Source organism: Oncorhynchus nerka, linkage group LG6 (genome assembly GCF_034236695.1).
Source record: "Oncorhynchus nerka isolate Pitt River linkage group LG6, Oner_Uvic_2.0, whole genome shotgun sequence".
Lineage (NCBI taxonomy): Eukaryota > Metazoa > Chordata > Actinopteri > Salmoniformes > Salmonidae > Oncorhynchus > Oncorhynchus nerka.
Window position 1 is genome coordinate 51,595,860 of NC_088401.1, and position 15,000 is coordinate 51,610,859.

The following is a 15,000-nucleotide window of genomic DNA, read 5'->3' on the forward strand; positions in this document are numbered from 1 at the left end:
TACTTTGAAGCATCTCAAATACAAAATATATTTAGATTTGTTTAACACTTTTTTGGTTACTACATGATTCCATTTGTGTTGTTTAATAGTTTTGATGTCTTAACTATTATTCTACAGTGTACAAAATAGTAAAAATTAAGAAAAACCCTGGAAGTGGTTTTCACTTCACACAGCATGTCCTCACTTTTGACAGGTACTGTATGTACATACAATATTACAAATGCAAGAACATGCTTGTGTGAAAGTTCATTTGAATGTTTATATAAGCATCAGTATGTGTATGTGAACCAACCTCAGGCCAATCACCACTCTCACCACACACCCTCTCCTGTGTTTCTATTGGCTCAGCCAGAGAGGGGGGTGAGAAAAACAACAGGACTCATCTGACATCATCTGAGCCTCATAAACAGTGTTGGCTGGTGTGTTGTATGCACACATCTATACACCACAGCTACCATACCATGGAATATCATCAAGAGCAACAATGTGTGTATATGTATGCGTGTGTGTATGTATGCGTGTCTGTGTGAGTGTTTATGTTGGGTGTGAGAAGATTTTCAAACGCTAAGTCATGCAAGCCGGAAAATACTGCTCATAAACTTCCAACCAGCGTGAGCAACTGAACCGACAACCCTTCGGCGTGCCAACACACACACACACCACGCTACTGAACACACCACGCTACCGAACATACCAAGCTACCAAACACTCCGAAACTCACCAGACCCGCCTATGATCACACCACAATGTGACCTACCACTTGACCTCTATGGTGCTCTAATGGAACAAAAGACTATTGAGTTTACGGACCGAACACTGAACAGATGCTATTCTGTGATGAAGAAGAATGGCTTGTGTCTTCAATTCAGTCAGACATCACTTACAGTCCGAAGACCACGGCAGACGCACTTCTTTTGGAAAGGAAATGACAATGTGCTTTCTTGGATTTGTCTCATCAACAACTAAAAAAGTAATAGTCTACAATTGCAAATCAACACATAAAGTGGAAAACAGTGTTTTTTAGTTAAATTTTTTTAGGAGTCTAAAACGGGTCTATCGCTAAGTTTGATAGTGCTGGGTCTTTTGCTATCCGCTATACAGGCACATCCCGGTAAAGTGCTCTCAGGCCCTAGACGGAGCAGACATGCCTAACCAACACTGCAAACCTGGGGAACACAGCGATGACGGACGGCTACCAGAGACACCAAGCAACGCTGCGCGCGCGCACACACACACACACACACACACGCGCACGCACACACACACACACACACACACACACACACACACACACACACACACACACACACACACACACACACACACACACACACACACACGGCATCAGCTATCAAAAACGTCCCTTATCGAGACCCATTCTTCTCTCTTAGGTCTAACCACATTCTTCTCTCTTAGGGCTAACCACATTCTTCTCTCTAGGGCTAACCACATTCTTCTCTCTTAGGGCTAACCACATTCTTCTCTCTTAGGGCTAACCACATTCTTCTCTCTTAGGGCTAACCACATTCTTCTCTCTAGGGCTAACCACATTCTTCTCTCTTAGGGCTAACCACATTCTTCTCTCTTAGGACTAACCACATTCTTCTCTCTAGGGCTGACCACATTCTTCTCTCTTAGGGCTAACCACATTCTTCTCTCTAGGGCTAACCACATTCTTCTCTCTTAGGGCTAACCACATTCTTCTCTCTAGGGCTAACCACACTCTTCTCTCTAGGGCTAACCACATTCTTCTCTCTAGGGCTAACCACATTCTTCTCTCTAGGGCTAACCACATTCTTCTCTCTAGGGCTAACCACATTCTTCTCTCTTAGGGCTAACCACATTCTTCTCTCTAGGGCTAACCACATTCTTCTCTCTAGGGCTAACCACATTCTTCTCTCTTAGGGCTAACCACATTCTTCTCTCTTAGGGCTAACCACATTCTTCTCTCTTAGGGCAAACCACATTCTTCTCTCTAGGGCTAACCACATTCTTCTCTCTAGGGCTAACCACATTCTTCTCTCTTAGGGCTAACCACATTCTTCTCCTCATGTTACTTTCCTGCTATCACTGCTTTCTCTGTACTTCTCTCTCCCTCTCCCCACCTCCATCAACTTCTAAACTTCGACCACCTTCCAGAATCCTGTCACATTCCACAGTCCTGTCACATTCTATGGCCCTGCCACTCTCCACAATTCTGTCCCCCCCCCCCACCCCCACACACGCGCACATTTTAGTGGCACCCTCTCTTGGCGGCGGAGAGAAAATGTCATGCAATTCTGCTCGTTTTGCCATGCAGCGATAACTAAATTGTGGGCCCCCTTGAGGTATTAGGGCATGATTACTACAAGTTTAGATCACTGGCTAAACTAATTTACCAAACCCAAAAATTGTTAGCTGAAACGGATAATTGACTGTCTGTCAGTGACTGACATAACAAGAAAAGAAATTGCTGGTCCACAACCATATTTCGAAACTTGCACCTTGTGTATACTCCCAGTCAGTATTAAATAGAACGTCACGGCACCACCCGCCTTGGGGGAAAACCACCCATGGTCACCTTGGTTACCCCATTGTCTCACAGCAAAAACTTGACCTCTTTCAAAAGCTATGTTCTTGTTGTCTGGTTGTTTTTCAACACTGCCTGCCCCCTACCATTCTCACTACATAGAAAAGCATAATATTGTTGGGCTTCCCTCATGCTGCTTTTCATGACGGTGCTAGCAGCAACGTGAGTCAGTGCTAGCTAGCTACCGGCCGGGAACATTAAGCTAGCCATGGCCAACAACACAAACAAATGGACTATATAGATGCCAGTAGTGAGTGGAGTTACAAATGGACTATATAGATGCCAGTAGTGAGTGGAGTTACAAACGGACTATATAGATGCCAGTAGTGAGTGGAGTTACAAATGGACTATATAGATGCAAGTAGTGAGTGGAGTTACAAATGGACTATATAGATGCCAGTAGTGAGTGGAGTTACAAACGGACTATATAGATGCAAGTAGTGAGTGGAGTTACAAACGGACTATATAGATGCAAGTAGTGAGTGGAGTTACAAACGGACTATATAGATGCCAGTAGTGAGTGGAGTTACAAACGGACTATATAGATGCCAGTAGTGAGTGGAGTTACAAACGGACTATATAGATGCAAGTAGTGAGTGGAGTTACAAACGGACTATATAGATGCCAGTAGTGAGTGGAGTTACAAACGGACTATATAGATGCCAGTAGTGAGTGGAGTTACAAACAGACTATATAGATGCAAGTAGTGAGTGGAGTTACAAACGGACTATATAGATGCAAGTAGTGAGTGGAGTTACAAATGGACTAAATAGATGCCAGTAGTGAGTGGAGTTACAAACGGACTATATAGATGCAAGTAGTGAGTGGAGTTACAAACGGACTATATAGATGCCAGTAGTGAGTGGAGTTACAAACGGACTATATAGATGCAAGTAGTGAGTGGAGTTACAAACGGACTATATAGATGCCAGCAGTGAGTGGAGTTACAAATGGACTATATAGATGCAAGTAGTGAGTGGAGTTACAAATGGACTATATAGATGCCAGTAGTGAGTGGAGTTACAAACGGACTATATAGATGCCAGTAGTGAGTGGAGTTACAAATGGACTATATAGATGCCAGTAGTGAGTGGAGTTACAAACGGACTATATAGATGCCAGTAGTGAGTGGAGTTACAAATGGACTATATAGATGCCAGTAGTGAGTGGAGTTACAAACGGACTATATAGATGCAAGTAGTGAGTGGAGTTACAAATGGACTATATAGATGCCCGTAGTGAGTGGAGTTACAAATGGACTATATAGATGCCAGTAGTGAGTGGAGTTACAAATGGACTATATAGATGCCAGTAGTGAGTGGAGTTACAAACGGACTATATAGATGCAAGTAGTGAGTGGAGTTACAAATGGACTATATAGATGCCAGTAGTGAGTGGAGTTACAAACGGACTATATAGATGCCAGTAGTGAGTGGAGTTACAAACGGACTATATAGATGCCAGTAGTGAGTGGAGTTACAAACGAACTATATAGATGCAAGTAGTGAGTGGAGTTACAAACGGACTATATAGATGCCAGTAGTGAGTGGAGTTACAAACGGACTATATAGATGCAAGTAGTGAGTGGAGTTACAAATGGACTATATAGATGCCAGTAGTGAGTGGAGTTACAAACGGACTATATAGATGCAAGTAGTGAGTGGAGTTACAAACGGACTATATAGATGCAAGTAGTGAGTGGAGTTACAAACGGACTATATAGATGCAAGTAGTGAGTGGAGTTACAAATGGACTATATAGATGCCAGTAGTGAGTGGAGTTACAAACGGACTATATAGATGCCAGTAGTGAGTGGAGTTACAAACGGACTATATAGATGCCAGTAGTGAGTGGAGTTACAAACGGACTATATAGATGCCAGTAGTGAGTGGAGTTACAAATGGACTATATAGATGCAAGTAGTGAGTGGAGTTACAAATGGACTATATAGATGCCAGTAGTGAGTGGAGTTACAAACGGACTATATAGATGCAAGTAGTGAGTGGAGTTACAAACGGACTATATAGATGCCAGTAGTGAGTGGAGTTACAAACGGACTATATAGATGCAAGTAGTGAGTGGAGTTACAAACGGACTATATAGATGCCAGCACTGAGTGGAGTTACAAACGGACTATATAGATGCCAGTAGTGAGTGGAGTTACAAACGGACTATATAGATGCCAGTAGTGAGTGGAGTTACAAACGGACTATATAGATGCAAGTAGTGAGTGGAGTTACAAACGGACTATATAGATGCCAGTAGTGAGTGGAGTTACAAACGGACTATATAGATGCAAGTAGTGAGTGGAGTTACAAACGGACTATATAGATGCAAGTAGTGAGTGGAGTTACAAACGGACTATATAGATGCCAGTAGTGAGTGGAGTTACAAACGGACTATATAGATGCCAGTAGTGAGTGGAGTTACAAACGGACTATATAGATGCCAGTAGTGAGTGGAGTTACAAACGAACTATATAGATGCAAGTAGTGAGTGGAGTTACAAACGGACTATATAGATGCCAGTAGTGAGTGGAGTTACAAACGGACTATATAGATGCAAGTAGTGAGTGGAGTTACAAATGGACTATATAGATGCCAGTAGTGAGTGGAGTTACAAACGGACTATATAGATGCAAGTAGTGAGTGGAGTGGAGTACAAACGGACTATATAGATGCCAGTAGTGAGTGGAGTTACAAACGGACTATATAGATGCAAGTAGTGAGTGGAGTTACAAACGGACTATATAGATGCAAGTAGTGAGTGGAGTTACAAATGGACTATATAGATGCCAGTAGTGAGTGGAGTTACAAACGGACTATATAGATGCCAGTAGTGAGTGGAGTTACAAACGGACTATATAGATGCCAGTAGTGAGTGGAGTTACAAACGGACTATATAGATGCCAGTAGTGAGTGGAGTTACAAACGGACTATATAGATGCCAGTAGTGAGTGGAGTTACAAATGGACTATATAGATGCAAGTAGTGAGTGGAGTTACAAACGGACTATATAGATGCCAGTAGTGAGTGGAGTTACAAACGGACTATATAGATGCCAGTAGTGAGTGGAGTTACAAACGGACTATATAGATGCAAGTAGTGAGTGACATTACAAACGGACTATATAGATGCCAGTAGTGAGTGGAGTTACAAACGGACTATATAGATGCCAGTAGTGAGTGGAGTTACAAACGGACTATATAGATGCCAGTAGTGAGTGGAGTTACAAACGGACTATATAGATGCAAGTAGTGAGTGGAGTTACAAATGGACTATATAGATGCAAGTAGTGAGTGGAGTTACAAATGGACTATATAGATGCCAGTAGTGAGTGGAGTTACAAACGGACTATATAGATGCCAGTAGTGAGTGGAGTTACAAACGGACTATATAGATGCAAGTAGTGAGTGGAGTTACAAACGGACTATATAGATACCAGTAGTGAGTGGAGTTACAAACGGACTATATAGATGCAAGTAGTGAGTGGAGTTACAAACGGACTATATAGATGCCAGTAGTGAGTGGAGTTACAAACGGACTATATAGATGCCAGTAGTGAGTGGAGTTACAAACGGACTATATAGATGCAAGTAGTGAGTGGAGTTACAAACGGACTATATAGATGCAAGTAGTGAGTGGAGTTACAAACGGACTATATAGATGCCAGTAGTGAGTGGAGTTACAAACGGACTATATAGATGCCAGTAGTGAGTGGAGTTACAAACGGACTATATAGATGCCAGTAGTGAGTGGAGTTACAAACGGACTATATAGATGCCAGTAGTGAGTGGATTTACAAACGGACTATATAGATGCCAGTAGTGAGTGGAGTTACAAACGGACTATATAGATGCCAGTAGTGAGTGGAGTTACAAATGGACTATACTAAACAAGTTAAATGTCTTCCACACTCATAGCTACATGTAGCCTACTTGGACACCGGGTCACCACAATTTCCCACTCTGCCACGCTGATTGCAGCTCATTTCCAGTAATTCTACCCATTTTGCCATGGAGTAGAGAGATAATTTTTCTGGGTTTTTTTCCACATTTTGCAATGAATTGAGTGAGAGCGACTAATAAAATCTACAGCTGCCCCCTGTAGGTAAGTGCCTCTGGGCACATGCCCTGTGTGCGACCGCTTATGTCACTTACGCCTGGAGCCGGCCATGCCTGTCCCACTCCATTATCCCTTACAAGTTGACGTCCCATTCCTCAACTCTGTCACATTCTATGTTTCTGTCCCATTCCAGAATTCTGTCACATTCCATCTGTCTGTCACTTTCTGTATTTCACTGTCATCCCATAAGTCTGTCAGAGCGCTGCCCCTCAGCCAGGCTGTGGAAAAAGGGAACGAGTGACAGAGAGGATGGAGGAGGTGCCATCAGAAACATTTCTCTCTTTTCCTGTTGTTTCCCTGAACTCTGCCTCTTTTAAAATAACAAAGGGCAGAGGGGGTGGCAGGTGGGGTACGGAGATGGGAGGAGGAAGAAGGAGGAGGAGAGGGGGGAAAGGCAGTCACCGAAACAGACGCTGACAGACAGAGAAAAAGAGAAAAGGGGTGAGCAAAAAAAAGAGGGGGGAAAAGACAGAGACAGGCCGAGAGAAAGAGAGAAGAGAGAAAACCAGAGACGTTTTTCTTCTCCAACGGGACAAAAGGTTACGGCATGACGGGGGTAGGTGTCAGGTGATGTGTGACAAGCCCAAATTAAAGATGACATAATGGTGGGGGCCGTCAGGGCCGGGGGCTGGCTGGGGGTCGGTGGAGGCAGGGGCCCGTGGCAGAGGAGCCCGGCTGAGATGAGCTGAGCCGTGCTGGGCTGGACTGGGCTGGGCAGCGGGGGGCTACCCCGCCGCGGGCTGCTACTCCATATGGAACGCGTTAGTCTAGCGCTGCTAATGAAATGCAGGCTGACGTCAGGCCGACACCAGCCCATTGTTTTGCTGCTTAATTTGTTATAATATTTGTCTTACAAACGAGGGCTTTTGCAGAGCGAGAAAGAGAGGAGGGTGTGGGGTTTTAGGCTTCAAATGAGTAAAGACAGAACTAAGGAAGGGCCTTCGTATGACAACCATAGGGAGGGGATCTTGAGGGTTTAGCGTTAGCGATAGAGGTGGAGGTAGAGAGAGGCTTGAGGCTTTAGCATAAGTGCTAACAAGAGAAGAGCTTAGGGTTTCAGCATAAGGGTAGAGCCGTTTAAGTGGGTGGTTGTGCCCGGAGGTACATAGAGGTGTGTGGGTGGGTGTGTTAGAGTGTGAAAGGTGAAAGGGTGTGTTTATTGCTGATGTGGAGGAGGTCTTACTCACAAGCAAACACTTAAATCTCAGAGTGTGTCTCTCTTCCTCCATTCCTCTCTCTCTTTTTCTCAGTCTTTCACCCTCACTTTCTCATGGCTGGTACCTTCATTCACAAACAGACAGGCCTTTCCAAAAATAGTCTCTCTAGACCAGGCTAAAGAATGCCTTTGTTTTCCCAAAAAAGAAATGTGCTGTAATTGACTACCACCTGGGCATTTGGCTTGAGTCAGGGTGAGAAGGGAGGGGCACGGAGAGAGAGAGAGAGAGAGAGAGAGAGAGAGAGAGAGAGAGAGAGAGAGAAAACAAGGGGGAGGGAGGGAGGAGGGTATGCAGATGGAAGAAAGGGGATGCGGCGGATGGGAAAAAATGAAAGGAAAGATGAGACATGAACCAACTGAGAGACAGAGGAAAGACAAGAGAGAAGGGGGGTTGAGGGGGGCATGGAAAGTGTGTGTGTTATGTCCTTCCCCTCTCCCCCCCTTCTCTCTCTCCGACATGTCAATTTGAAGGTGCTTTATTGGCCTGAGTAATGATGAGAAGTGTTTCCAGGGTAATTACATAGCACATTAAAGGGTTTCATAAACATTACAGTTCCTCCTCTGCCCGGTGGCAAGGCTAAGGGGGCAGGGAGAGCAAAAAAATACAAAATAAATAACAGAATGAGAGAAATGGACAGAATGAGACAGGGCAGAAAGAAGGTGGGGAAGAGAGGAAGGGGAAAGGGCAATGGTGAGGGAGGAAGAATACAGGAAGAGGAGAGAATCAAAAGGAGGAGTAGAGAGGAAGAGGGGGGATAGGAGGAGGAGAGAAGCTTGGTTTTAGAGGTCCGTAGATTCCATCGTCGTCAGAACATGAAACAGCAACAACCAGGATCAGCCTCCAACATAAACCACAGCTGCTATTCACATCACCATTAACAGTGTAGAAGAACACACACACACACACACACACACTGCTGCCACGAGCCTTACACACTCGCATAACCTTAGCATACAACCTCACACACCGCAGACACAAGCGTTACACACTTACACAATCACAGTGCAGCCGCGAGTCGTACAAACACTAACACACCGCAGCACACGCCTTACACACACACAAACTCCATGCACACAGCAGCCACGAGCCTCATACACTACAGCTGACTACGTCCAAAACTACAGCGCAGCCTCACACCCTAAACTACTTCCAACCAGTAGCCATGACTGGCATTCTACTGCAACTCACTAGATTGCAGTTGAGAGCCCAGTGATACTAGAATTTGCTATACCATCACTATTCAATAACACATAGATTTCCCTAAAGGCTGCATGGTCAGGCCTTATATGGGGAGGCTAAAAGGCCTACCTACTACACAGCCTGTAAGCAGAGGCGGATTGGCCATTGGGCAATTCTGGCAAATGCCAGATGGGCTGGTCCATCGTTAGCCCAGTGGGCCAGTCTTAATTGGGCTTTTTTTTGTGCAAATTGATATATTTCTTTTACTAATAATGGAGGGGCCTCAAGGGAAGAAATGGGCCAGTGTGTTTCCTGGCTGACTTCTGGTCCCAGTCCATCACTGCCTGTCTATAATGAGAGATGGCTGGCTGTGAGAACGTAGAGGGAGATGAATAACTAATCATGAAGAACCCTTCTGACATTGTTCCAAACAAGCATGAAACACTTCAGCTTGAAAGTGTCAAAGAAAAGTTATTCCAGCGCTCAGCTGGTCTATGTATAGACACTTTCCAACAACAGCTGTGACGGATTCCCGGACATGGAACGCAAACGTTCAATATTAATCTCACTGAAAGCAAGAGAACCAGACCAGGCTCTGTGTGCCACCAACATCGCCGCTAATGAAAACAATATTTCTCGTTTCTCTTCATCTCTTGCGGCGCGGTATCGCACAAACAGCCCTCGTTAATTAATTCCTGGTGTCGCGTCGTCGCAGCTGCTGGGGGATCTCATCTTCCAGACGTGGACAAGTGGTGAACAGGTTCCCATTTCAAAGCCAGCGCACTGTGCACATTCCACAACTCGAATGTACAAAAACATTTCGTAAGAAGAGCCCCTGTCATCAAAGCCGCTTTATTAAGTGTCTCATACATTGACATGTTGGGGAACGGCTGAGACTTGGCTCGTGATTAACAGAGCGGGGATATCTATCCCAGGAACCGATGTTAGGCTGATATCTCACCATCTGACCAGAGGAGTATTAATGAAAACCACACAGCACGCTGTCCAAAGATCACACACACGGCACGGCACTGCTCCCCCCCCCCCACCCAAAAAACCCCAATCCATCAGTCTTTCAAAGTTAAAGGGATACTTAAGGATTTTTGACAATGCCATTTATCTACTTTCCCTGAGTCAGACTCGTGGATACCATTGTTATGTCTCTATGTCCAGTATGAAGGAAGTTCGAGGTTGTTTTGTGAGTCGATGCTAACTAGCATTAGCGCAATGACCCGGAGGATAATAATTGTGCTAGTGCTAGTTAGCATCTTCCTTCAAACTGCACACAGAGATAAAAATGGTCTCCACGAGTTCATCCGACTCTGGGGAAGTGGATAAAGGGCCTCATTGCCAAAATCCCGAAGTATCCCTTTAAGAGTATAAGCCTTTGCACTAGACCAACCTAAAACCACCAAATCCTGGTGATAGCAGTGTCCTTGTAGCAATAGAGGAGGATCCGGCCTAACCAACTATACCCGGCCTAACCAGAAACCATCTCAAAATAAACCCATACCCTTCACCTTCCAAACCTGTCTCTGCTAACCCCTCTTCACCAGAGGACCCTCCTGCCGTGATCAATGAAGGGCTCTAACCTGTGACCTCACAGCTGGGGCCAGAAGTTTTACCTCACCTTGTGATCTGTCAATGAAATAGTCCGCGCTCTACCAATATCATAGGGTATGACTCATCCTAAAAACTAGTTATGATCCAGAGTTTTTCCAGGTCAGGTCACATGGTCAGGAAAAACTTGTGTCTCTGGTCGTGTCAAGAGCCTAGTGCTCTAGCCTCCATATTGACCTTGGGGTCAAGCCAGAATGCCCTCATATAATCAGAGCGCTGTTTGGGGATTTGTTCTAGCGTGATAGAGAAAGGGCAGGCTCACACAATGCACCCTGGGTCTTTGTCTGGGCGCTGGCAGTATTGACGAGCACTGATCGATGTTAATTGCTAGATGGAATGGCCCTAAGGAGGCAGCAGCCTGCAGATCTTCCTGGTTGGTCATCCTCATCCCTGAAAAGAAAGAAAGAAAGAAAGAGAGAAAGAAAGAAAGAAAGATAGAAAGAAAGCAGGGGGTCAGACCCACACAGCAGCAGCCACTGGGCTACACACAAATGCATGCACGGACGCACACACACATGCTCTCATTCACTTAAATAATGAGCAGAGAGAGGAACACAAAGGCATAGTGTCCATCAATGCCAAGTCTATTTAAATCAGGGAGAGGGTATATGCAAAATATACGCTGGAGTGTGTCTTTGTTTGAGAAGTGTGTGAGTGTCGGTTGGTCTATATCTGTAAGTGAGACTTACAGGTAACTGCCAAAATGTACGAAACACCAACACAGTGTCTTAATAGGGCGTTGGGCCACCAACAGCTTTGAATTCGCCTTGATTCTACAAGTGTCTGAAATCTATTGGAGGGATGAGACACCATTCTTCCACAAGAGATTCCATAATTTTTGTTTTGTTTTATGGTAGTGGAAAACACCGTCTCATGAGCCACTCCAGAATCTCCCATAACTCTTCAATTGGGTTGAGATCTGGTGACTGAGACACACACACACAAACACATTGAGTTCCTGGATGGCAGGGAGCTTGGCCCTTAGTGATGTAGTGCTTTGCAGTCGGATACCAAGCGGTTGCCATACCATGGGGTGATGCAGCCAGTCAAGATGCTCTCAATGGTGTAGCTGTAGAACTTTTTAGGGCCCATGCCAAATCCTTTCAGCCTGCTGAGGGGGGAAGAGGCGTTGTCGTGCATTCTTCACAACTGTGTTGGTGTGCATGGACCATGTTAATTCCTTAGTGACGTGGACACAGAGGAACTTGAAGCTCTCGACCAACTCCAGTACAGCCCCTTCGATGTGGATGGGGCGAGCTCGGCCCTTCGTTGCCTATAGTCCACGATCGGCTCTTAGGTCTTGCCAGCGTTAAGGGAAAGGTTGTTGTCCTGGTACCACACTGCCAGGTCACTGACCTCCTCCCTATAGGTGGTCTCATCGTCGTCGGTGATCAGGCCTACCACTGTTGTATTGTCAGCAAATGTAATGATGGTGTTAGAGTCGTGAAGTCTCGGGTGAACAAGGAGGACAGTGGGGGACTAAGCATGCTACCCTAAGGGGCCCCCATGTTGAGGGTCAACGTGGCAGGTGTGTTGTTGCCTACCCTGGCGGCCTGTCAGGAAGTCCGGGATCCGGTTGCAGAGGGAGATGTACAGTCCCAGGGTCCTGAGCTTAGTGATGAGAGGGCACTATGGTGTTGAACGCTGAGCTGTAGTCAATGAACAACATTCTCAAATAGGCATTTATCTTATCCAGGTGAGAGAGGGCAGTGTGGAGTGCAATAGAGATTGCGTCCTGTGTGGATCTGTTGGGGCGGTATGTGAATTGGAGTTGGTCCAAGGTGTCTGGGATGATGGTGTTGATGTGAGCCAAGACCAGCCTTTTCAAAGCATTTCTTGGCTACAGATGTGAGTGCTACAAGGGGATAGTCATTTAGACAGGTTACCTTGGTGTTCTTGGGCACAAGGACTATGGTGGTCTGCTTGAAACATACAGGTATTACAGACTGGGCTAGGGAGAGGTTGAAAATATCAGTGAAGACACTTGCCAGCTGGTCAGCGCATGCTCTGAATATTCGTCCTAGTAATCCGTCTGGCCCCGCAGCCTTGTGACTGTTTAAAGGGCTTATTCACATTGGCTATGGAGAGTGAGATCACATAGTCGCCCAGAACAGCTGGTTCTCTCATACATGGTTCAGTGTTGCTTGCCTTGAAGCTAGAAGGTATTTAGCTCATCTGGTAGGCTTGCATCACTGGGCAGCTTGCAGCTGGGTTTACCTTTCTAAATCCATGATGGTTCGCAAGCCCTGCCACATCCGACAAGCGTCAGAGCCGGCTTAGTAGGATTCGATCCCCTTTCACCTTACCCCAGGCTGCAGTCCAGTGGAGAGAACGCATGGAAAAACCTGAGAGTTGCATATTATCCATGTCCTTGTTCAGCTACGACTCTGCGAAAACACCGTATATTACAGTTCTTCAGGTCCCGTTGATAGGCTAGTCTTGAGGAGAGCTCGTCCAGCATGTTTTCTGGTGATTGTACGTTCGCCAATAGAACGAGGGTAGAGGCGGTTTATTTGCTCGACAACATAGTCTCATCAGGATGCCAGCTCGTTTGCCTCTCCTGCGCCGTCGCTTCCACTTTTGAATCCCAGGCCCGGTCCAGAGTAAGCAAAACGTCCAGAGCTGCCTGACTCTAAGTAGAAATTGTTATTCAAATCTAGGCTAGTGATCGCTGTTCTGGTGTCCAGAAGATGTTTTCGGTCATTGGAAATGATGGCGGAGACCTTATGTGCAAAAATGCTAAGATCAGCTTAACCCCCCACAAAATAGCTGCTATCCACTGCAGCGTCATCTCTCACACACACCTTTAAACCCCCTATGCTCCTTTGAGACCCCACTTTCAAAGTCACTGAGATCTCTTCTTCGAGCCGTGGTAGCCAACATAATGGGAGCGACTGAGCATTTCGACACATGACCCTGTGTGTGCACGCACGCATTTAAAACATCTTAGCTGAGGATCAATAGCCAGGAGCTGCGGAGGCAAAGACATGGGCGATCAATACACTCCCTCGCTGCAAACAGAGCGACAGTGGGAGGTGATACAAAAAGACAGGGGGGGATTAAAGAGACCGATAGGGAAGACAGAAAATGAACGAGGGAAAGACTTGCGTGACAGAGGGCAAGGAAGAGAAGGAGAGAGAGAGAGAGAGGGAGGAGAGGGGAGGGGGAGGGTGAGGAAGAGTAGGAGAGAGAGAGAGGGAGGAGAGGGGGAGGGGAGGGCGAGGAAGAGAAGGAGAGAGAGAGCGAGAGAGAGGGCGAGGTAGAGAAGGAGAGAGAGAGAGAGAGGGAGGAGAGGGGGAGGGCGAGGTAGAGAAGGAGAGAGAGAGAGAGGGAGGAGAGGGGGAGGGCGAGGTAGAGAAGATGAGGGAGAGAGAGAGGGGAGGAGAGGGGGAGGGCGAGGAAGAGAAGGAGAGAGAGAGAGGGAGGAGAGGAGAGAGGGAGGATGAGGAAGAGAAGGAGAGAGAGAGAGAGAGAGAGAGAGAGAGAGGGAGGAGAGGGGGAGAGCGGGGTAGAGAAGGAGAGAGAGAGAGAGAGAGGGAGGGCGAGGTAGAGAAGGAGAGAGAGAGAGAGAGAGGGGAGGAGGGGGAGGCGAGGAAGAGAAGGAGAGAGAGAGAGAGGGAGGAGAGGGGGAGGGCGAGGAAGAGAAGGAGAGAGAGAGAGAGAGGGAGGAGAGGAGAGGGAGAGGTAGAGAAGGAGAGAAAGAGAGAGAGGGAGGAGAGGGGAGGGCGAGGTAGAGAAGGAGAGAGAGAGAGAGAGAGAGAGAGAGAGAGAGAGAGAGAGAGAGAGAGGGAGGAGAGGGGAGGGCGAGGAAGAGAAGGAGAGAGAGAGAGAGAGAGAGAGGGAGAGAGGGGGAGAGGGGGAGGGCGAGGAAGAGAAGGAGAGAGAGAGAGGGGAGGAGAGGGGAGGGCGAGGTAGAGAAGGAGAGAGAGAGAGGGAGGAGAGGGGGAGGGCGAGGTAGAGAAGTAGAGAGAGAGAGAGGGAGGAGAGGGGGAGGGCGAGGTAGAGAAGGAGAGAGAGAGAGAGAGAGAGAGAGAGAGAGAGAGAGAGAGAGGGAGGGAGAGGGGGAGGGCGAGGAAGAGAAGGAGAGAGAGAGAGAGGGAGGAGAGGGGGAGGGCGAGGCAGAGAAGGAGAGAGAGAGAGAGAGAGAGAGAGAGAGAGAGAGGGAGGGAGGGCGAGGTAGAGAAGGAGAGAGAGAGAGAGGGAGGAGAGGGGGAGGGCGAGGTAGAGAAGGAGAGAGGGGAGGAGAGGGGAGGGCGAGCAAGAGAAGGAGATAGAGAGAGAGAGGGAGGAG